A 25710-nucleotide genomic window follows, 5' to 3' on the forward strand; every position below is an offset into this window, starting at 1 on the left:
AATTCATCCCCCTGCCAATGATTCTTCTGCTACTCTCATTTCCCATTGTTTCTGAACTCAACTCCTGTAAACTTTTGGTTCATGAGAAAGAGCTGGAGAAATATGAGGATGGCCTGGAGTCTGAGCTAACATCCTCCCCAGCTTCGAGGATCTGGTGAAAAACTTCCACCTGCACCTTAGAATCAGATATTAATTGACCTCTTTGGAATTGGAGAAACTCACTCCCTCAGGCAGAATCTGTCATTCCTTGACTTTCTCTGAAAAGATTTGGTACTAGGGCACAATTCAGGGAATGAGCTTTCCCAATGTCAGAATGAACAGGTTCAAAACTAAAAGTGGACTTAGTTCCCACAGGGCCAATCTTAAGCCAAGAGATCATACTTTCACACTTTTTTCCTCATCAGGGACCTTCTGGTAGGAATAGACTATGAGCAAAGATTAAGATGGAGATTAAGTGAGACTGGGCCCAAGGAGGACACAAAAGAATTACCCTCTCTTTGACTACAATTAAGTTGTGTAGTGAAACATGACAACTTCCTTCGTATATGAAAACTCACTAAATGAGTTATTTCACTGCCACTTTGCAGGAGGTCAGGTTCTCCAAAGGAGAAGTTATTAAATGTTGTGACTGTCAGTTTGCTCTCTAGGCTGTTGTCTCTATCACCCCTTCCCTTGCCAGGAATGCATTGTACTTTCAGGCACTCAACTACATATCCTGACTCTTAGGCAGGAATACTATAGGCTATTCTCTTGCTAACCTCTTGCATTTGAGATTGAATAGTCCCAGGCTCTGCTCATGCCAAGAGATAGATGCAAGAGGTGAATATAAGCTTAGATTTGTACTGAAGAACAATCAAATTGAAAAAAAATTAAATGAAATTAATAGTTGAGTGATTTAGGGTTTTTAGCCACAAAATTTAAGTAATTATTAGTAACACATCTAGAATCATGGATTACGAAGAAAACACTGAAGTTGGTTCAGGATACAATGGAAAAGACACACCATAGCTATAACAGGAGTTGAGAGTTTGAAGGAACTATTGGAACTATATGCATAGGTGCATTTACTACCTTAAGAGCGACCTTGGATAGGAGGCTTTTAGAATAATATCTAAAAGAGAGGGACTTGTTAGGCACTGGTGGCTCATGCCTGTAATCCTAGCCACCCAGGAGGCTGAAATATGAGTACTATGCTTCAAAGCAAGCCAAGGCAGAAAAACCCAAATGTAGTGCTGTGGCGCAAGTGGCAGAGTACTAGCCTTGAGCTCAGGGACACTGCTTAGGACCTGAGTTCAAGCTTCAGGATCAGCAAAACAACAACAACAAAACAATAATTATAAAAGAATAAAAGAAGGACTTAAAGATATGACATGGAATGATGATCATGTGTAACTGTTTAGGGAACATAAAAGGAGACAAAATTTGGAGTAAAATGGTGCTTATTCATTACTAATCAAGGATGCAAAGCAAATTCGAAATTCCTCTTCTCAAAAACTTCCAAACTTGGGCTGGGAAGGTGGCTCAGTGGTAGAGTGCTTGCCTTGCATGCATGAGGCCCTGGGTTCGAATCTTCAGCACCACATAAGCAGAAAAGCCAGAAATGTTGTTATGGCTCGTTTGGTAGAGCACTAGCCTTGAGCAGAAGTGGTGAAGGACATTGCCCAGACCCAGAGTTCAGGCCCTTTGACCGGCCAAAATAAAAACAAACAAACAAACAAAAAAGCTTCCAAACATCTTTTCTTATAATTGAGGAGAGCCTCCTTTTACAGGAATTCTCCTTATGTAGCTCAAGGTCATCAGAACTTCAGTAGATTTTCCTGTTGAGATGTAATTCACCTAACTCTACTGAACCTAATCATGGCTAGGAAAGTATGGACATTGATATGTTTGTTGTATTTTTCCTTATGAATATATAATTCTGTCAGCTATTATATATAATATATATTATAATGTACAATATATTATACATTATATATTAAATATATTATAATATAATATATATTATGTATTAACAGACTTCCTAAATTTAGAGTTAGGAACAAGCAACATATTGAAAGAAAAATACTTGAATCTCTGAGTAATTTCTCTACCACAGGACAATACCAGGTTTCATTCTTATTACCCAAAGAGCAACATAGGAAAGTGATGCCCAGATGCCCATGGATGTGGTTCTCTGCATTTTGGCAACTGTGATCAGTATATACATATATATATGTGTGTGTGTGTGTGTGTGTGTGTGTGTGTGTGTGTGTATACATATATGAAGTATTGTTTTATAATAGTGAATGTGTAAAACTATAGCAACAGATAAATAAGTGAACACCTATGTGCATACACACTCAATCACTTTCAAGTGTAAGAATTTCTATGCTCCCTATCCACCTACACAGAGAGTACATGAGGTGCCCTTGAATTGTCCTGGAATTTCTTTATCTGGCTATTGTCCCTTCACATCCTTTGTTCTCTAAGTAGCCAGATGTTACGTATTCAACAATACTTGCTACAGACAAAAGTATCCACCCTGGCACACAGAGGAACTTAGATTTCAGAAATGCCACAAATAAGTGGGAAGTACAGCAGTACTTTTCAAAATTGAATAGATAACATATTTTTTAGAAAGCTTGTAAGAAAAAAACTTCACTGTAGAATAAAATACTTGAAAAAAACTACAGTTTAAATTACACATAGCCAGGTGCTGCAATAGAATATAAATAAAAATAAAAAAATAAATTACATATAATTTATTACCAAGTCTGTACAAGGAAAATAGGATATGACACATGACCACATATGACTTCAAGTTACAAAATTCCAGGGCATTTCCCCACTCTTGAGAACTAGGAGTAATCCATATTTAAAAAAAAAAAGACGAACATTTTATACCAGATTTCAAAATATACAAAGAAATGCAATAAGCATGCATTTCATAGTCTAGTAACATCATATGGTATAAAGAATCTGATTAACTGATTCATAAAAATCGATACAATGCAGTTAAAACATCCAATATCTCAAGTGTCAACTTAGCAGATTACTTTCAATCTATGATGTCTATTTCGTATATTATCCAGCCTTATCCATCCAACAATGGCAGAAGGATCTTCCTGAGAAATTCCAGAGACCTGTCTACTGTGAGTGCTCAATGTAGACCTGTTCTCATTCTCTATTATTTGGGCATGTAATAGACTGAATATCTGATAACTTGCCAAAGGCAAAATTTGGGACTGGCTTCCAGTAATGAAATTTTGGTTCTCAGAAAAAAAGGAAAATTGAAGACAAATTGAAAATCTACCAGATCCCTGAAAGATTTCTATCATTGTGCTAAAACTGTACCCTTCTACTGACACTTGAACAAACTGCAGTAATTATCACTCTAACCACATGTCCAAAAATTGGCTTTCCAAATATTGGCCTGTTTTCACTTTGGTAAATCAAGACACACTATTGTGGCCCCGTTTTACTTAAATTATCAGCTATGGTTGGCCCAAGGTATAGTTGACTTTACCAATTTCTTAAATTTTAGGTCATCATACAATCACTTCATAGGCCTTAAACATTAAAAATACCTATCCATATAAATCTGCATTACATACTTATTACTTTTTCTTCATTTGTCATGTTTTACATATTTGTATCCCAGGGTTTAGGTCCATAATATTCCTTCTCATGGTTGTTACCACTGAGTATATGTAATAATTTATTTTTTCTCCAGCTCTGTTCTTTCTTTAATTCAAGTCCTTAATAGCATCCTGTCTACTGAAAACTCCTAGCTACTGATTTAAACAAACTATGAAGATCCCCAAATGAGCTTTGTTCTTTATCTACAAACCAATCCTTCATTACTATTTGATTATCAAAATACCTCGGAGTCATTTCAGACTTACATATTTTTGCACACCTCTTATTTAATCTATGACCAGGTTTCGAATACTTTAGTAACCATATATATATATGGTATATGTGTGCTAGTACTATGACTTAAATTTGGGGCCTAGATTCTTTTATTTTTCTTTTCTGCTCAGGCTGACAGTCTTCCATTTGAACCACAGCTCCACTTTTACCTTTTTGGTTCTTAGTTGAAGATAAGTGACTCATGGTCTATTTACCTGTTCTAGCTTGAAACTATGATCCTCTGTTTTCAGCCATCAAAATAGCTAGATTTAAAGGCATGCTCTATTAAACCACCCCTATTATATTTGAATTAAAATTTTAAAGAATGAATATTTGTAGTATTTTCAAATCAGTATGTTTTCTTTTACCATAAAACATATTGCCTTAAATGTTTTTCATTATTCCAGCTCACTTGCCAAGAAAGGAAAGCAAAATTTCACAACCAAAGAACTTCTGAATGTATCAATGTTCAAGCCTGCTAGCCACAATTTCTTTGCTGGGAAATAACAAAGGATGATATCATCTACAGGCTAAGCAGGAGAAAATGTCCTGCACTGAAGTTGCTGAAAGGTTGATGAGGATGAGGACAAGAAACTTTATCCAGAAAGTTTCACAAAGTGTTTGCAGTGGCAAGCTGATTCTAGTGGATAAGTGTAGCCAATCTTAGAAGATGTTTATAGCGATTAAGATTGTACATGTGCTTTCTTGAAGATATATTTTTATAGCATAGTTTGTCTACCGTTGAAAATGAGAAAGTTAAGATAGGAATATTGTCATTCCGTCTATCCTTCACAGTATAATATTAAAACCAATTTTATACATATATTATTTATAGTGATTATAGAGTATCACTAATTATACATATATTATAAATATATCATTTACATGCTATGTAATATATTACATATATTATGAACACTTAATTTAATTTTTCTACTTGTCTGTCCAGGAATTAACCTAGCAATATCTTTGAAAATTGATAGTAAAGTAGGGTCCTTACAATTTTTATTGCAACATATAGTTTTACCCAATAAGTAGTTATTTATTCTGAATTGGTTTAGAAATGAAATATCATATCATAATATACTTTAACATTCAAAAATAATTACATAAGAACATGCCAAGGATGGGATTAAAAAAATAATATGACTCATGTCTGGAATCCCACCTACTTAGGGGCTGAAATCTGAAGATAACTATATGAAGCCAGTCTGAGTGAAATGGCTCAGGCACAACACCCAGGCCATAGTTGAAGCCTCAGTACTGGCACACAAAAAATTATGTGACTAAAGCATACAAATATATTTATTTAAATAAAGTTGTCATTCTTTGTATCCTTCACAGTATAATACTAAAATCAGTTTTATACATATATTATTTATAGTAGTTACAGAATATCAATAATTATACATATATTATAAATATATCATTTATATGTTATATAATATAATACATTACATATATTATTCATGCATAATTTATACTGACAGCACTAATATCCCTTAAATTTATATATGTTTTAGAAGAGGAAATAGATTTTCTTTGGTACAAAAAGAAAGTAATTAGTCAAAAAAATTATTCCTTTTGGATTATATATCCATAACTAACTATTTCCTGTGTATTCAAGGTACTTAATGATAAAAAGCCTCTGCTCATCAGCACAGGTGTCTTTTACATGAATTTGTTCTCCTTAAATAATCACTCCAGGAATGCTAAACTGTGGAAGCTGAATGATGTTCACTCAGGTATTTCTTTAGATGTTAAACTGATCTTTATTTGGTATAAAGATCACATACAATGTCATTACCCACACACTTTTCATTTTAAATATATATATATATATATATATATATATATATATATATATATATATTCTGTAGCAATGCTATTGCCGTTATAACCATAATTAGGAAGATAATGTGGGCTCATCTGCTCCATAGGTCTTGAAAGATAATGAATGTGACACTTACAGAATATCCTCAGATATGCTTGGTGGAAACCTGGATTTGAATTATGGGTCTACAAATGATCAGTATTAGGTACTTGGGAAATTTGTTTGGTTTTGTTGCCTACTTCTGTTTTTAATAAATTACTTAATTAATTTCCTAACTTGAAGAACTGTCAAGAGCACTAAAGTTACCCTAATGCAGGTGCAGTGTTTGGAATGGTGTCTGCACATTGTGTAGTAGGTCCCAGAGAAGTCAGCTTACATCAACATGGTCACAGCATCCTTCCTGATGGCCTTAAGAAATATATACCCAATTGATGTTAATATCTGTGAAAATTTGTCTTTACAAAAAAAAAGTCACTAATGTTGGAACTATTCTGTGGCTTTTAATCTGGAGTAGTTTTATCTAAATTTCATTCTTACTCTATTAGTGGTAGAAGTAGCATTCTTTAGTGCTACTCTTCACGTTTCTAATTTTGTGTTCCATTTGGAATACTATTGTAACTTAGTTTATAATCTTTGTTATCAGAATAAATAAACTACAAGTACTGAAGTTTTCAATAAAGAGAAAATTTTAGGTATGCATTACATTTTATGTGCTTAATAAGTTCCTGAAATTATTCATTTTAGGTTATATATCCCTAACAAATATTGTTTATGATTTCTTATATGATTTATATAGATTTTTATGTGATTTCTTAGAGAGCCATAAATAAAAGAGTTCAGAAGAGGAAAAGAGTAGGTAAGAAGTCATAATTATGGTGTTTTTAATGGCTAAGTATAAAGAACATGTAACAAAACAGTTGGAAGATTCATTTGCTCTTTTTGCTATGCTCTCACCCTTCTTGGAGAAAGGTTCTCACTATGAAGTGTCAAGTGGTCTGAACCTTTCAAGCCTTGTCTCAGTGACAGATGTGATGGGATTTGGGATATGTGCTCCCATGACAGGCTTTTAGGAAGTTCACAATAAAGCAATACCAGTAAATATAAAGAAACTTTTGTGAGTGATGTGTATTCACTTCTTCAATTGCCAAAATTAAATTCATATGTCAAAATTACTTACATTAGATGCAGTTCAACTGGCATCACTAACACCTCCATAAATCAAATGCAAACTAAAAGTTCTACTTCAAAAACCAACATCTAAGGCAGTGTTGGAAATACAAGAATATACACAATAAATCTAAAGGAGTAAGATCTTTAACACTGGCAATGATCAATGATAGCTGAATTTTTAACTAGGCTTGAAAAGTTTAGGTGTCCACTATGTGATTAGAGTTGCGGAGTTGACCTTAGTATCAAGATTGGAGGTAAAATTCAAGGGCAGCTAAGGTTGCTGCAGTATTGTAGCTAGATACAGTGTGACTGTCCCTGATAATGGTAAAACACAGAGTAGAAGCTAAGTCAGTAAAATGTATAGGAAAGATTCTCCACTGAGAATCATTGCAGGGAACGATCATCACACTTGCGTTGAAAATGTACAGCCCATCATTTTAGATTAAGCTCTAGCGTATTTCTGATCTGAAGACAATTATAACACACCAATGTGCCATGATTGCTGAGCAGTGTAGGTATATAGTACTCTAATATATGTGAAATCCTTAGAAGTATGGAATGGCCTGACCCTCACACTTCATTCTGTGCTGTTGAGTTTCATGAAGAAATGTTCATAATTAGGCAATTCACACTCATCTAAGTCTGAATCAAGCAACTGAGATAAGACAGGGTCATCACTCCAGTGACAAAGTTTGTGACCTATGAAATAAATAACATTATTTCACAATGTATATGTATTCCTGAAAATTTATGCAATACCAAATAACAAATGTACAAAAGGGACAATTGTCCATCTCTTATATTATTAGAAGTAAAAATACTCCTGAATTATACTTTATTGCTAGGGGATCACAGGATGACTGCTGATGTATGGTAATTTTCCAGGTGCTCCTATAAGTTTGTGATTCTTCTCTGAGGAAGTGTTTTTCCATAGTTTGTTCTGAAGTGTTCAGAATATCTGTACTGTCACTAACCTCAACCATGGAACAGCAAAGATGGTGGGATACCTGGCCAAAGAATTGAGAAATCACAGGAAGTGATAAGAAAGAAGACACTAGAGGACCCAAAGCCTCATTGCTAGATTCTGGATCCGAAAATCCTGCTTAACATGCTTTATATTCATTCTACTAGAGTGGTGGAGGGTGAGAGGCTACAGGTATGTCCACAAACTAAGGCATCAATCTAGCTTGTGGTTATAACTATTAACATGTGTTATTGTTTGTATACATATTGATCATTGAATCCCTTATTGTTAGGGAGCAGAAGGGAGCAATAGTCATTACAACCATAGCACAGACATCCATCTTGTCTCCAAATTCTTAAACTTTTAGTGTCCAACAGATCTAACTTAAATACTCTTGTAATACAGCATACACCTGTCTTCTCTTGACTGTTTGACCTTTCCAGAGCAGAGCTCTCAGCCTTTTGATTGCTGTTTGAGATGGCTTCTCAATCTATCCCTTTCCAGGCTCTAACAGCTTGACTCTAGAATCCTTCACAAGTACAGTTACCGATGTATTATTTTGAAAAGGATATTTTTTCTAGGGTAGACTCACTTTTAAAATTTTTATTTTATTTAAAGGTAATGTACAGAATGGTAACAGTTACATGAGTAAGGTATATACTTGTTGAATAGTTACCCACTCTATTGTTGTCCTCCTATCTCTTTGACCACCCCACCTCCTCTGACCCCAAAGTTGTTAAGTTCATGGCCAATATAGTGTCTTGTGAATATCATTGTTGCAATGGGTCACTCTTGGTACTTCTTTTATTATTATGTTATTTCCCTTTCCTTCTCCAAATCAGATAATGTATATACAAGATGGAAGGTACCAGAATCAAGACAGAAATTGCCAGGGATAAGCCAATGGCAAAAGACAAATGAAATAAAATAAGATCTAGATACACTACTTTACCGACATCAAGGTTGACATCTGAAAAAAAAAGACTTGTTGTTTCCATGTCTTGGAGTTCATTTCAATTAGCATCATTTTGTATGGTCAAATGTACATAACTCTGGAGCCAGCAATCCCAATCCTGGGCATTTGTCTAAATGATCTCGAGCTAAAACACACTAAAACTACAAGCACAACTATGTTTTTTGCAGCATTATAACCATAGTTAAGATATGGAACCAAGCCAGATGCCCCTCAATAGATGAATGTATCAAGAAAATGGGCTGGGAAGGTGTCTCAGTGGTAGAGTGCTTGCCTTGCATGCATGACGCCCTGGGTTCGATTCCTCAGCAGCACATAAGCAAAAAGAAAAAAGCTGGAAATTGTGCTGTGGCTCAAGTGATAGAGCGCTAGCCCTTGTGCTGAAGAGCTGAGGGACAGCACCTTGGCACAAAGTTCACGCCCCACGACCGGACCCTCCACCCTCAAAAAACAAAAGAAAATGTGATATATATCCACAATGGAATTTCATGCTTCTATCAGAAAGAATGACACAGCCCCTTTCTTAAAAAAATGGAAAGTCTTGGAAAAGATCATATTATGTGAAGGAAACCAGACTCTAAGAAACATAAGCTCTATGGTTTCCCTCATTTTTTATTAATTAAAATATGCTTAGGATAGTCCTGCAGAGAGGTTCACTTTTTAAGCACGTAATATTCCTTTTTTTCTCTCCCTCTTCCTCTCTCATTCCGTGTGTGTGTGTGTGTGTGTGTGTGTGTGTGTGTGTGTGAGAGAGAGAGAGAGAGAGAGAGAGAGAGAGAGAGAGAGAGAGAGAGAGAGACTGACTGAGTCTGTAATATTTGAACCAAGCTTTCACTCTGTTTGCTTGAACAATTGAACATAAATGTTTCGTGGATTGCTACCCCAGCCATCTGTGAATCATGATCTTCCAATATCAGCCTCATGAGATGAGATACTGGCATCCACCTCTATTGCCAAGTGTCATTTGCTTTGTTTTGTTTTTGTTGTTTTTGTGCATCCAAAATCCGTAAGGAAAACAAATCTTTTATAATCAGGACTATTCACCTAAAATGTGTGTTGTTTACAGATTACTTTAATAATGTTTCCCTTTTGCATCCACATTATATGATTTGATTTTTTTGAACTCTATTGTTGCAGTCAAGCCATTTATATATAATTTGAATCGTCTTCGTTTTGTAGTGTGTTAGGTGTTTCAAAATAGAATTTATCAAGGTTTAACTCTGCACTACTGAAGCAAGATCTTTATGATTATTCAATGTCCTGTAAATCATAAGTTTATCACTTCTCATGGCACCATTTGAGCACAAGTAGTTTCCCATAATATCTCCACATATTTTAGACCACAATGCCATGCACTCTACTGCCAAATATGGTAGGGCATCCTTTGTAATTCTCCTTGGATTTTCACTGTTATTCTCTCTTCTCTCCAGTGCTAAGTCCAGTGATGGTCATGTTGATTTTCTCCGCTGTTTCATTCATCATTGCATCTTGGGAACTACTGGAATGCACTACTGTACTTCTGTCTATTCTCCTTGTGCTTTGAGTTGTACCCCTCTCAACTCGAAGGGCCAGAAACTGGGGATATTTTCTTCAATCTTTATCTCAGATATCTATCTTTACTTTCTAGCAATACATTCATTGAATTCTTCCTGTAAACTCTAATGCCTTGAAAATTATTACTGCATTTTCATGTCTTTGTTATTTGGCATTAGGGAAGAACATACATCAGTAACTGTAACAGGTAAAAGAAGCTTGTGATCATGCCTCAATAGATGTTGTTCATTGGATAATGTTTACCTCAAGGTTTGCCTTCCTGATTCCTTTTCATTGTTTTGTTTATTTTTCAATGTAGACTTTTCTTCTCAAAATATTTATGGGCTTAGTGAAGATCAGTTCCTACTGTAATTAGTCATTAATTTTATTCCAACATCATTTCATAGATCCTTCTGAGTTTCTTCAGGGTCTGTATAGTAGTGCTTCACATTCTTAGATATGTTTTAACATCGATGTATCCAATGATAAAGACACATTGCTTAAGTCACCATTTTGATGACTGAAAGGAAACCATGACACAATCTCACTATATGGTAATTTTCTAGTTTTAAATTCTTTTACATTAAAATTGATTATGGAGAACAAACATTCTGCATACAAATTTATATTTTCTTAATTATTTTTAGTATACTTGCCAATATTATATAAAGTTAAAACATTACTACTTACTTACTTTTAGGATTTCTAAAATGATCAGAGTAAAAGTTCTATTCATTCACAGTTTTAAGACAATAGAATGTCCATTATGACCAAGTGAGTCATTTAAAATTTTTATTTGTGGTCCTTAAAGGTTGTGCTTGGGAACCAAGTCCAGTGCTTCCTGTGTCTTAGTCTACTTTGTGCCTCTGAACCTGATGTGATTTTATTTTCACTGAACTCGAATAAAGAAAACTTTCACTAGGAAGGAATTATTGCCTGGTTACTTTCTCCAATATCTCTCGCATACATAAAAGGAATATAATTCTAAACTGACAGAAAATGGTGATCCTATTAAGAGTAACTGTTTATTTTTTGTAGCCTCACTCTTCACTCTCTTGCCCCTTTCCTATTTCCCCTTCCCATAGAAATTGACTGGATCCACTGGAAACCCACTTCCAGTCAGCCTCTTCCTTAAAATTCCATCCTTAACTAACCTATCCCCTAGTAGTCCTACTATAAATTTTCAAAGGTCTGATTGCAGCCAGACTCCTTCCTGAAAGCCCTCCTCTGCTATAGGGAAAGCTTTCTTCTACACTCCTTCCTGGAATCCCTGCTCTGCACCACCAGAAACCAGGCCACCTCCATATCTCCTCCTATGTCCCAACTTGCTGCACCAAGCACCCCGCCTACATCAGGCTCATCCCTCAAATCCTCACTTCATCCACCAGATACCCCACTCCTAACTACTCTAGTCACTCATAGTCCCATTGCTCCCATATCCTAGTACCTCCAAGCTCCTCCCTTCCCTACCCCACCCCAACCAGAGTTCTCCCTCCAGCCACTCCTGGTTTCATCAGAAACTCTGCCCATAAGTAGTCTACTTCTCAGTGGCCTAACCTCTCAAACTCGGCCTTGAAACTACCTCTTCCCACAAAGCCCATCATGCTACACCAAAACCCTCCACCTCCCTATAATTGTTCTTGAAGCCCCCCCTTGCTTGGCTAGAAGCTTCTCACACAGCCCATCTCCTACCTGGAAAACCAGCCCTGCTTCACCACAAACCTCTCCACCTTCCATATCTACTCTCTCAATGCCCTGTATTGCTCCCCAGATAATCCCACCCCCTATTGCATCCTCCCTCAGATCCACACCCTACTCCAACAGATACCCTGCCCATAATTATCCTACACCTTTGTAGACCTTCCACTCCTCAAAGCCCTCTTCCAATTAGCCCCATGGCTCCAAGCCCTGACCTGCTCTAGAAAACCCTCACTAGAAAATGCCCACCACACTATCTCATCTCTCAACACCCACATTGCTCCACTGTAAACCAATGCAACAGTTGGCCTCCATCTGGAAGCCTCACCAAACTCAACTGTTAATCCCTGTCCCACTGAAGTCCCTTTTTGAAGGTTGCCTTGCCCTACTGGAAACCCTGTCCAAAGTCTTTTTCCTTCCTTGCAACACTGAAATCCCCACCCAAACTTACTCCTTTTTTCAAAGTGGTGACTGGCTACAACAGAAAGCCCATCCTAACTAGTCTAGTCCACTGGATCCTATCCCTGCTCTCACAAAGTCCTGGTCCTGAAAAAATCCTCCATACATTATGACTACATCCTGTTCTGCCAGAAACCTACCTCCACCCTCACACACTTCCCAAAGGCCTGCCATTATCCACCAGAATCCCCTCCCCTTACTAGCCTACTTCTTCCTAGCACCGCTCTGCCCTCTCAAACCAGACCCTGAAAAGCCTCTCCCTCATAGCTCCACATTCTGGCACCAGAAACACCACCTTCTATCAGCCTCTTGTCTCCATGCCCTTCCCTGCCTTATGGGAAACCCCACCCTACATATCCCAAAAGGGCTCACAGTACTCCACCAGAAAACTTCCTCTAAGTAACCACCTCCCTTGTAGCCTTGTTCTTCCTTCTCAAAGCTTTGCCCCAAAGAGCCTCCTCCCCAGTGACCCCACTTTCTTCCACAGAAAACCCATCCACCTGCCAGCCTCCATCCTAAAGTCCCACCTACTCCACAAGAGACCCTGTCCCTAACAATCTAGTCCTTCCTGTCCCCTCCCTGCTGTCTCAAATCCCTACACAGATGCTTTCACCATCAAAGCCTTGCCCAACTCCACAACAGATGCTCTGCCAGTACCAACTCCTCCTTTGAACCAGACAGGGCTCTATCAGAAACACCACACCACCTCATCCATGAATTTCCCACCTAGTAACTTTTATAAAAAATGTGATTTTATACTGGTCATAGAATTTATACTAATCAATATGATAAGAAAGCAGTATTGCAAAAAGACAACAAAAATTAGATAGCTATTAGCTGCCTTAGTCTTGCTTGGGGTTCTGTTACCAGGCAGATTCACATTGTGTGAAAAAGTGTGAAGATTATTCCTCTAATTGGAAAGCATTTTTTGAAGTACCAGTAAGGTTTCATGAGTGATCATTTTATTTCTAGAAAATCCGTGCACATTTGTACCCATTAACATAAAAATATTAGTTATTTTAAATCCTCTGGTTTTGTTGAGGAAAGAGTATTAGTGTGTAAAATGATGAATTTCAACTCATCTCCTCAATGAATAATTTGGGATTTGCTTGCCTTACTATTCCATTGGTTCTGAGGTCTGTTCCTGTACCAGTACCAAGCTGTTTTGATTATTATGGCTTTATAGTAGAGTTTGAAATTTGGTATTGCTATTCTTCCAGCACTGTTCTTTCTGTTTAGGATCGTTTTTGCTATTCAGGGTCTTTTATTATTCCATATGGAATTTTGGATTGACTCTTCTATTTCCTTGAAGAATAATGTTGGAATATTGATATGGATCGCATTGAATTTGTAGATAGCCTTTGGCATTTCACCATGCTGATCCTTTCAATCCAGGAGCATGGGAGTTTTTTGCCACTTTCTAAGTTCTGTTTTGATTTCCTTTCTCAAGTTTTTAAACTTTTCATCATAGAGGTCCTTCACTTCTATGGTTAAGTTACTTCCTAGGTATTTTATTTTTTGTGGGACTATTCTGAATGGAGTTGCTTTCCTAATTTCAGCTACACTTTTCTCATTTTTGGCATGTAGAGAAGCCATTGGTTTTTGCGGGTTAATTTTATACCCTACTACTTTGCCAAAGTTTTGAATCAGCTTGAGTAATTGGGAGTGGAGTCTATGGGATTCTTTAAATAGAAGATCCTGTAATCTGCAAAGTGGGAGAGTTTTACTTCTTCTTTCCCTACTCGGATCCGCTTTATGTTTGCATCTTGTCTTAATGCTGTAGATAGGCATTCCAATAGTAGATTGAAGAGAAGTGGAGAGAGTGGATATCCTTGTCTCCTTCCTGAGTTAAGAGGCAATGGCTTTAGATTTTCACCATTAAGTATAGTGCTGGCTGTAGGTTTGTCATGTATAGCCTTTAGTGTATTGAGGAATGTCCCATGGATTACTAATTTTTCCAGAACCTTCATCATAAAGGAGTGTTGGATCATGTCAAGTGCTTTTTCTGCATTTATTGAGATAACCATGTGGTTCTTATCCTTGCTCCTGTTAATGCGATGAATTATATTAATTCATTTGCGTATATTGAACTAGTTTTGCATCCTTGAAATGAATCCAGTTTGATCTTGGTGTATGATTTTTTGGATGAATTGTTGAAGTCGACTGGCCAAAATTTTGTTGAGAAGTTTTGCATCAGTGTTCATCAGAAAAATGGGTCTATAGTTCTCTTTCTTTGATGAGTCCCTGCCTGGTTTTGGGATGAGGGTTATGAGGCCTTCATAGAATGAGTTTGGTAGTGAACTTTCTCTTTTAATTTCACTGAAAAGTTGGAGGAGTATGGGTGTGACCTCTGCTTTGAAGGTCTTGTAGAATTCCACTGTAAAACCATCTGCTCCTGGGCTTTTCTTAGGTGGGAGGTCTCTTGTTGCTGTTTCTATTTCAATTCTTGATATGGGCCTGTTAAAATGGTTTAACTCATCTTGGTTTAGTTTTGGCATTTCGATATTTGCTAGGAAAAGGTCCATTTCTGTCAAGTTCTCAAAATTATTAACATAAAGTTTTGAGAAGTATTCCCTTATAATATTCTGCATCTTGGTTGTTTCCGTGTTGATGTTTCCATTCTCATCTCTGAGTTTATTTATTTGGGTGTGTTCTCTTGTTTTTCTGATAAGGATTGGCTAAGAGTATATCAATTTTGTTAATTTATTCGAAGAACCAACTCTTTGTTTTGTTGATACTTACTATGGTTTTTTTTGTATTTTAATTCATTTAAGAATTTTTGTAGGGCTGGTTTGGTGGAGATATGTTTCAATTTTTCTTTACTATGGAAGTTTTTTTATTTCACCTTCGTTATGAAGGAGAGTTTAGCAGGGTACAGAATTCTTGCTTGATAGTTGTTTGTCTTTAGGGCCTGCATACCTCATTCCAGGCTCTTGTGGTTTTGATTGTCACCGCTGAGACATCTGAGGTGATTCTAATTGGTTTTGCTTTATAGGCTATTGATCTTTTCTTCTTGACAGCTTTAAGGATGTTTTCCTTGGTCTGAATTGATCCTGTGTGGATTATAATGTGATGGTGGGATGTGCTATTCTCGTCTGGTCTATTTGGAGTTCTAAAAGCTTCTTGTATATGAATAGGCTTATCTTTTTGCATGTTTTGGAAGTTCTCTGTTAGGATCTTGTGAAACAAATTTGCTAGACCATTAATTTCTGTCTTTAGGTGCTCCTCTATATCCGTTTTCCTCAGATTAGGCCTTCTGATGGTGTCTTCCAAGTGTTGAATAGATCTATCATATTTCTTGGATTGTTGTATGTTCTTTCTCTACAATATCTAGGCTGTGTTCAATCCCTGAAATTTGATCTTCTGTATAGTCTAACCCTATTATCAAGACTTTCTACTTTGTTTTTTCTTTTCCTTCAAGTTGTTCAGCTTTGATGGCTTCAAATTTTTTGTTGGAGCTTTGTTTTAGATCTTGTATGAACTTCTTTACTTCCTTAATTTGGTGTTCAGTGTTTTTTCACAAATCACATAGTTCATTGGTTATGGTTTCTTTGAACTCCCATTCCTTCTGTTTGGTTCCATTCAGCATTCCCTTTGTGGTCTCCCTGCCTTCTTTCAGCTGTTTATGGATTCCATGAATGCCTTTAGTGATCTTTCTGTATTCTCATCCCGCTCTCTCAATTCCTGTATTACTCTTTGATTAGACTCCTCATGTTCACGCAATTCCTGTAGTTTTCTTTGAGTATTCTCAGCCTACTCACGCCATTCTTGACTTTCTCTTTGAATGTTCTCAGCCTGCTCACGCCTTTACTTTATCAATCTTTGAGTAGCTTCCTCATGCTCATGATATTCCTGTATTGACCTTTGTTTGACCTCCTCTCTCCCTATCACGCTCATACAGAGTCCTTTGCAGGTTTTCAATCTTTTCATTTATCACGTTTACCAGTAGTGTTTGTTGAGCTTTTTGGGAACTCTCCAATGGATTATTCACTATCTGTTCTCTCCCGTGATTATTATGAGTGGGAGTTGAGATAACTGGACTTGCCATTTTTCTTGTTTTTTTTTCCGGCTTACTCTGCCCATTTAGGATGAAAGTAAAACCAGTTTTGTGCTAGCACACTATTTTAAGGTAAGCATCAACCAAAGCCTGTAGTTGCACAGTCAAAAGTCTGCAGATACAATCTAGCTAAACAGATATAGCTGTTCAACATCAATCAACTATATATTAGTGGGTTACGAACAGCAAAGAAGTATTTGGCAAACAGAAATTATTAGGTTTAGGAAGAAATGTGGTTAAAAATAAGAATAGAGTGATGTGGAAAGTCCGAGGGAGAGTTAACTTAACTAAGTCCTAATCTCAAAGCGGGAAATAGGTTGGATAGAATGATAATAAAGAGAGAGAGAGGAAAAGAAGAAAGAGAAAGAAAAAAGACAAGAAAAAATAGAAAAACAAAAATTAAAAAATTAAAAAGTGCAACATTTATAAATTATGCAAAATGAATATGTGATATTCAGAGAAGACTGTGGATAGGATAGAAAGGAGACATGTAAAACTCAAAAATAAAAATGCTTGAAATATTATATAGGTATAAAGAGGTAGTACTTCTATTAAGGAATTTAAGTCTAAGAGGTTTTAAATTGAGTAATAAATTTCTGGATTAAATGTATACACAACAGGGAGTTAAAGTCTAATAATCTAGTATGGGTTTATCTGAAGATGAGCAGAACAGCAACTAAGTCATGCAAAGAAGAATGAAAGAGAAGAAAAAGTGAAAAGAATGAGAAGGAAAGAATAAAAGGGTCGAAAGGTCAGTAGAGCTAAACAAAATCAAATTTTTATAAAGAAAAAAAAGTACACACACATATACCCTTAAAATAATGTTATAAGAGGAAGAAAAAAAGTTAATAGAAAACAAAATTTTTTAATGTTAAAAATTAAAATTTAAAAAAATTAAAATTTTTTTATAAAGGTACAAAAAATGCTCTTTGATTTTTTTTGGGGGGATGGGAATATCCTGTATCTCCCTTGTGTATGTAACTAGTCTCTTGTTGGAGTCTCTGGTATGCTTGTGGTGTTTGATTTTCCTGTGGCTTATATGGTTTCTTAAGTCAGTTTGTTTGAGTAGGCAGAAAATTCTCTGCTTTACCCAGGATTTTGTGATTCCCTCCCAAGTTAGTTCAATGGGAGGGAGATCTGCTTTGAGTATCTCTAAAGAGGGAGATGGCTGTTTCCTCTAGTATGAAGATGCTGTGATGACGCTAGGTTCTGGGTAGAGTTGAGTCCTTTCAGCAAACAGCAACTTTTCCCTGAGGAGTTAGCTCCTGAGATACTTACAGAGCCCAGCCTGGAGCCATTCTCAGGGTTTATGTCTACTGAATTTCAATTGGTTGTCAAGGATGCTGTAGGGAGGGGTAGCCTCTGGTTCAGTTTACCCAGGGAAGAAATCCACTCCTGGGTCTGGCAGAGCTTGCTCAGCCAGGCTGGGAGAATTTTCCCTGGGTAGAGCTAAGACTGGCAGGTCAGGTGAGGTTTCTGTGACCTGCTAAATGACTCTTGTTTCCTTCCAAGGCCTGAGTTGGAGCTAGCTGCTCATCCATACCTTTGTCAGTATCAAATATGGAGATCTCTTGTAGTGGGGATCTGGAGAGGTGGCCTTACCTCCTCTGCTCCCTCAGAAGAAGTGAGGATGTCAGGCTTCTACTAACGCTGGAGTCTTAGTTCCTGGGTCCTCTCTGTCTACAAATTTCAGAATGAAGATGTCTGCTCCTTGTCAGTTCTTGCTGGTGTTGTGTAGAATCTGCTTGCCTGCCATATTTTGCGCGTTTGTCCCGGACTCTCTGTATTACCGGTATGGTGGCAACAGCCACTGCTACTGCGGCTGCAGCCGCAGCTGCTGGCAAATGGTCAGATCTGTCTCCTTGCCTGGATTTTCCCTCTCTGGCCTAACTCTCTGTCCTGTGATGGCACACTTGGTGTGATTCTCTGGCATAGGACTGTTTCCTGGAACACTAAAACTGCTTTCTATGTGAGAGCTTGTTTAGCCAGCTTCTCCTCCTCCATCTTCCCGGAACTCCTACCCTATTTTTTGTACATGCCTTTCAACCATGTATGGCATGGGCAGCAGTTCAGTAAATAAACTACTTTACCAGACTGAATTCCGTGTGGTGTTCTATTCATTGGCTATCTTATGAAACTCACCTAATTAATATACTTAACACTTCAGAATTTCTAGTTATAAATCCATGGATATTTTTGTGACACATATAAGTTCAGTATTGACAAAACATATGTACTAACTCATCGTTTAGCTGTATAATTCTGCCTGGAATCTTTAATAGCAGCTTAATTAACCATAAAGTCTATTTTGTTTGCTTTCCTTTGTTTTGTTTTTTGCTTAAAGTAATAGAAGAGTGGGTGGGATAATCTGAAAGGATCTCTAGCTTCATATTTTCTCATTACCCTCTAAGGACCTCTATGATGAAAACTTTAAAAACCTGAAAACGGAAATCAAAACAGAACTTAGAAAGTGGCAAAACTTCCCATTCTCCTGGATTAGAAGAATCAACATCGTGAAAATGTCAATACTTCCCAAGGCTATCTACAAATTCAATGCGATAACTATCAATATTCCAAACTCATTCTGCAAGGGAATAGAAGAAGCAGTCCAAAAATTCATATGGAACAATAAAAGACACCGAATAGCAAAAATGATCCTTAATAGAATGAACAGTGCTAGAGGAACATCAATACCAAATTTCAAACTCTACTACAAAGCCATAGTAATCAAAACAGCTTTGTTCTGGCACAAGAACAGACCTCAGTTCTAATGGAATAGAATTGATATCCCAGAAATGAACCTACAGACCTATAGCCATCTAATCTTCTATAATGGAGCTAGAAAAATAGAATGGAAGAAAGACAGCCTTTTCAGTAAATGGTGCTGGCAAATTTGGTTATCTACTTGTAGAAGACTAAAGCTAGATCCTTGCACCAGAATCAACTCCAAATGGATCAAGGACCTCGGAGTCAAAGCAGACACTCAAATAGTAATTTTTAAAATAATGAACTGCCTAGTGCCTCTGGCTCACATATATAATCCTAGCTATAGTTAGGATTACAGGTATGAGAAACAAACACTAGGTGTGTGTTGTTCATGATGGTTTGTATTGGCATGTTTTAATATTGTTTGTTTCTTATACTACAATGCTCTTATTTTTATTTTCACTTAGGTGGGGGAGTGTTGAACCTTCTTTGCTTGAGATGGAGCCATGTGGAAGTTCTTGCCCAGTATGGCATGGAATTGAAATCCTCCTGCTCTAAGCTCCCAATGGACCTGGGATGATAGACGTATTCCATCACACAGAGCCAGGGGTTGTGGAGCATTGCAGGTAAAACTACACTGGTCTTGAAGTGATGTCCCAAATAGCTAGCTTTACAGGCATATGCCTTCAAAACCTTGTTGTATTTCGTTTCACTTTGAAGTAGTGTTTGTACATACTTAGAGATACAATGATAACAGACTACATGCTTAATATATAAAATAGTCAATATAATTAGCAAGTTTATCTCCTAACACTTTGAAGGTAATATATTTTGGTAACTCCTGCCTCTGATAGTTATTTTTTTGGAATATACCATAAACATGAATACATTGATAATGTGCACTTGAAGACTGGAAGTTGATAGAGATAGACAAGTTAAACTATGTGCAGTAAATATATATTTATCTATTGCTGTTCTGAAGAACATTATCATATATTCACCATTACAATACCACCATATATTAACCATGACAATAATTTTCCTGCAGTGTAGAAGTTCCTATTTCATAATCTGCCATCTTTTATCATTTTTACATTCTCCTTATGAGTATGAATGTTTTCTTGTTCCGTTATTAAGATGGAATTAAAAAATTTATAGAATCTACTGAAATTATCTAATTTATTTGGTTTTGTGTTGTTAAATCATTACAACCAAGGTTTCATGAAAGTTATGCTAACAGACTATATCACTAAATTTTATTCTAATTACATCTTATTATTGTATTTTGATATTAGGTTTTGCTGTTGTTGTTTTATGATATTGAGTGTTGTGAAGCTGGACTGAAACATGCAACCCCACTACCTCCAGTAACAATGTTTATCACCAGGTTTTGGAGGCTCTCTCCTCTCCAGTTCACTACAAAAACTTGCAGTGGAACTTTGGCACAATTGGTAGAGCACTACAGTGAAGGGAAAGATCCTCGGGATTGTCATATAGTCCTTGCTCAAATCTTAAAACACCTTTATGCACAGACACACGTTCACCCACATACACACACACACACACACACACACACACACACACACACACACACACACAAGTACATGCACAAAATGGCAGGCAATATTGTCTCTTAAATTCTTATCCAGATATTGGACAACATCCCACTTATTTGTGAAGGGTTTTCCTTGATTATTTTGAAGGAGGAGGACAGTTCATGGGACACAAACGACAAGACTTTAGTGAGGAATGCTTTATAAATGCCTAGCTTATAAAAAGAACAGGAGTACAGTTTTTTCTTTAAATATTACATTCCTTCAAATATAGTATTTTAAAATAATAACCATTGAATTATGAGAAGACAACGCAGCACCTCTTCCCTTCTCCCCTTCCCCTCGTTCATAAAATATAATAAAAGTTTCAAAAATGCTCTTCTGTCTTACAAAATGTTTGACTACATGTATAATGTTTGTTTTTCAATACTTTTTTGATTTTCCCGCCTCTAGGTACTTATCTTTTTCCAGCTGACAGCACACAGAGCCTTCAAGAGCAAACAGAAAATTAGGAAACAAAAAGCTAACAATGTCCTAGTAAGTGGATGTCAATAATACATGCAAGAAACACATGGCAGGCTGAGAGGGCCCTGAGAGGCAAAATGATTTGTGCAGGATGAGAAGAATAGTGACAAATAAGGGTGGGATCTGAGCTAGGAAGGGCTTTTTGAGACTGAGACCATGACTTTATCTAGGCCTAGCTGATAATGTTGGGATTTGACAATATCCACATGTGTATAGAGTGAAGTAGGAAGGGAGATTTCAGTCTACAGTTTGTCTTTGGGATGGTCTTATGTGAGCAAGCAGCTTAGATGATTAGGCTCTGAGATATGACTCTACCTCCCTCATAATGGAATAGAATATGGAACTCTGAGAGCCAAGCAACTGTAACTAAAAGTCAACTCAAGCCAGCTCACTTGGCCTGTGGCTCAGGAACAAGAAAGATGCTCCTGTATTGTTTTCAAAGTTCAAGAGATTCAGGTCTCAGGCATGAGTGGTGTGAGTGCCTCGCTTGATGCTGCAGACATTGGATCAGTGCTAAACCACGAAACCAATGTCTCAGGCCTTGTTATAAGAAGAAACCAAGGCAACTCCGGCAAGGTAAAACTATGACAGGAAACCTATTTAATCTCATCCTAGCCCACACTAGAACCTTCTTCTTGTGTGCTTTTATATGAGTAGACTGAGAAAATATTTACTGTGTAGTTTTCAATCCACTCTCTTACAATTACTCAATTTAAGTGTACTCCCATTTCCATGTTTCAAAGATCCATTCTTTTTTACCACCCCAGTGTGACAATGAGTCAGCCCAAACCCTGAATATGCCTTATAATATATGGTGCCTGGACTCAGGTTTGCTGGAAATTCTGGAAATGGACCTGGTCCCTGCCTACCAGAAAGGTGATCTCTTCTATGTTGGAAACTTCCTCCACCACTATAGAAAGCGGGGACAATAGAGCAGTTGCTGGATATTCTGTTTTAAAAGTGAGTATTCCTTAGCCGGGTGCCGGTGGCCCACACCTGTAATCCTAGCTACTCAGGATGCTGAGATCTGAGGATCAAGGTTCAAAGCCAGCCTGGACAGGAAAGTCCATGTGACTCATCTCCAATAAACCACTAGAAAACCGGAAGTGGTGCTGTGGCTCAACTGGTAGAGTGCTCACATTGAGTTGAAGGCTGAGGGATAATATCCAAACCCAGAGTTCAAGCCCCACGACTGACAAAAAAAAGTGAGATTTCCTCCTTCAAACCCAAGACTGATGAGACCCCCTCCAGAATATTGGAATAATTGGTACCTCTCTGAGACTGTATCACTGGGGTCTTATCAAAGGAGCTTGGCTTGAGACAAAGAAGAGCAGTCTTCGACTAATTCCTTAGGACTGGGCTGCCAGAACATTTCATTTGCCTCATAAGCTAGTGGAGCCTTAATGATTTTCTTGCTGAAAGAATAGGATTAAAGGAATGAGCCAGTCTCATCCAACCTCCACCCTCATCTAGGAAATCACTATCTTGGAGGCCTTTGAAGGAATATAGACAGAAGAAAGGATGAAACTTGAATTTGAATTTGGGGCCTGAGTTCTGTAACATTCGGAGCACTCTACCAATTGAGCCCCAAGTCTAGTTCTGGCCTTTGGCTGGTTAAATGAAGATAAGTGTCTTTAGATTTTACAAACTAGACTGGGTTCAAACTGATTTCAATCTGATCCTCAGATCTCACCTTCCTGATTGCTAGGGTTAGAGGCATGAGCCATTCTGCAGTTATTTGGAAAGATGTATATAAGCACACTCACAGTATTTCCATGAAATTGTATAGACATATCTTCACTTTTTTTTAAAGTTTTTATTCTTTTTTTTATTTTTTAATATTATTTTATTTTATTTGAGAACATACTGTACAGAGGGGCTACAATTACATGGGCAGGATAATGCATACATTTCTTACCAAGCATTGCAGCCTCCTCCTTTGTTTACCCTTCACCTCCCTTCCCAGCCTCCCCCCTCCCCCCACCCAATTATACCCCCCTCCCCCCCCACCGACATTGTAAAGCTGGTTTTGACATGACATTTCATGTTTACATTACCATTTGTGACTTAGACAGTCCCATGTGTGTCCTGTTCAGAAAAGGAGAAGCAAAGAGTTAACTTCTTTCTCCCATTGGTACAGATCTTTCTACCATAACTGGGAGGAAGATGAACAAGTGAAAAAGTAAGTGGACATTGGCACAAAGAGAATTTTTGTCCTTTGAAACTTGGTACCTTTGACGTTTCTGAATCAAAGTCAATTTTCTTCTTTGCACACCAGTTGTTATTTTCATCAGAGGGTTGAGGTTTGGCACATCAGAGGATAGCAGATTACACAGTTGTGGATGTGGTTGTGGTTTTGGACTCTCATGGATGCCAGGAAGGGCTGTATATAACAAGTCAGATCCATTGGGGAAACAACTTTCTCTTCTTATCACAGGGAGAAATTTTTAAGATTATAATTGAGAAATTTCTAGAAGTGGGTTGTGAGGAGCATCCTGCTTGCAGGAGTCTCTTCCCACTTCCCAACATGCAAGTCTTGCCAGAAAGAGTCTATAGTACAAGGTTCAGGATGGAGAGGGTGGGCTCTCATTTTCCTTTTCACTAATCTTCCCACAGCATTGTTTATTCTATCCTCCCTATGTGGATGGACTTCTACCCTGATGATTTCTATGTGCCTAAGAACCATGACACCCTGAAAGAACTTACACAGAATGTCAAGATCAACATGGTCTCTTCAGACCTGCTCTTCTGCTTACATATTCTTCTGGACCAGCTGGAGGAACCCATGACCCATGATACCAAGAAAAAGAGGAAGAACTTGTTTAGATGCCTCAGGGCTCGTGAGGAGGGATGGAACCTGGGTCTCTAGGGATGGGCCCAATTGGTCATGAGACCTTAGTACTCCTCAGTTTGGCAAAATGTCCTTTTATAGATATTCTATGCCAGGTATAATCTGTTCTCCTTTTGAAAGAACTTGGAAGTAGCCACTCATTAGAAACACCCTACATTCTAATCAGTGTTCAATCCAACCTCAAATTCTACAGCTTCTCCCATTAGATCCTCAGAAGTTTAGTCACACCTTAACTTATAGGGTCTACTCTAAGATTTCTGTACCTATTTACATTCTCAGGTTTGCATCACCGTAAAGCAGCTCCTGCAGAGCTCCAGATAAAGAACCCATCAGTGATGTCGTCAATGGTGACTGATTGAGATTGGAAGATCTCCAGAAAGCATGTGAACATAGAGGATTTTTTTTCAATTTGTAGAAAGGCCCAAGTAGGTTTTGAGTCCTGTGGACATCCCACTGGTTCTGAACCCCACATGTGATGCAGGTGTACCTGCACATAACACCAAGGATGAAGACAATCCAGAATGTCTTCCATTGATGTTCACAATCCAACTAGATCGCCACCAAGCCAGTCAAAAAAACACTTCTTGGTGTGCAGGGTAAATGTGTGCTAATGGAAAATGACCCCAGTCTATCTTCAGGAAAACCAATGAGTGAGGTCCAAAATCTAGATTCAGTTGAGGAAAGGGAATCTTTCCTCACAATACCCAGACCAATCTGACCTCTTGCAGGGGATTCAATTTACAATTGAGAAATTAGAATCTGTCTCTACCTGGACTCAGGAAGAAAATCCTGTCTTTAATGAGGAAGTAGATCTCTTTGAGGACTCTGTGGGAGAATTTCTGATTCCTTCTCCTTTTCCTGAGACAATCCTTTTTTTTCTTTATGTCCTGATGTAAAAGGTTCACCCTATTTATTTTTTAACTTTATTAAAATAATGTTTTTGACATATTCTAAAATTCATGAATCCTAAATATATTTCTTTTTAATCTGACAATCTGAAACATTGTGCATATGTGTTCTGGGGGGGAACACAGGGAGACAGGGGGCTGTATTAGAGAGCCTACTGGATATAATGGGAAATGTTAAATTCACAGGGAGTGGCAAGGAAGCCAGGCCATGCCTGCATGGGGTCATAAGGTGGCCATAAAAGGTCTAGTACATAGAAGATCAGATGTCCTAGAAGGCTATCCTGTCAAATGGGACAAATGCCACAATACTTATAGTGGTATGTGGGCTCTCTTCCAACAGTGAGTTCGAATTTGAAAACAACTTCATTGTGCTTTGGACAAATATGGAAGAAAAATTTGGCTCCAATATTATAAAAAAGTCTACTTAGGGCTGAAAATATATAGAAAATATGTATAATGGAAAGCAAAAGCCATAATAGGAAAAAGAAGGTTTACATAGATGAACAAATACAAAATCAGGAAGAAAAAATACTCCACATTTAAATCAGTTATATGTAAATACATGTTATATTCTTGATGTTATATATA

The 25710-nt window shown here is 37.4% G+C and overlaps 1 long non-coding RNA gene across 1 annotated transcript; it reads left to right on the forward strand.

Annotated features, from left to right (window-relative positions):
* The first annotated feature begins 21736 nt into the window (after nt 1–21736).
* Nucleotides 21737–25145, forward strand: LOC138827646 (uncharacterized). Its single transcript, XR_011372158.1, has 3 exons — nt 21737–21939; nt 23504–23545; nt 23980–25145. It is a non-coding gene; the product is annotated as an uncharacterized lncRNA (long non-coding RNA).
* Nucleotides 25146–25710: the final 565 nt, after the last annotated feature.

The sequence above is a fragment of the Dipodomys merriami genome, unplaced genomic scaffold (genome assembly GCF_024711535.1).
Source record: "Dipodomys merriami isolate MVZ:Mamm:240054 unplaced genomic scaffold, mDipMer1.0.p SCAF_1590, whole genome shotgun sequence".
NCBI lineage: Eukaryota > Metazoa > Chordata > Mammalia > Rodentia > Heteromyidae > Dipodomys > Dipodomys merriami.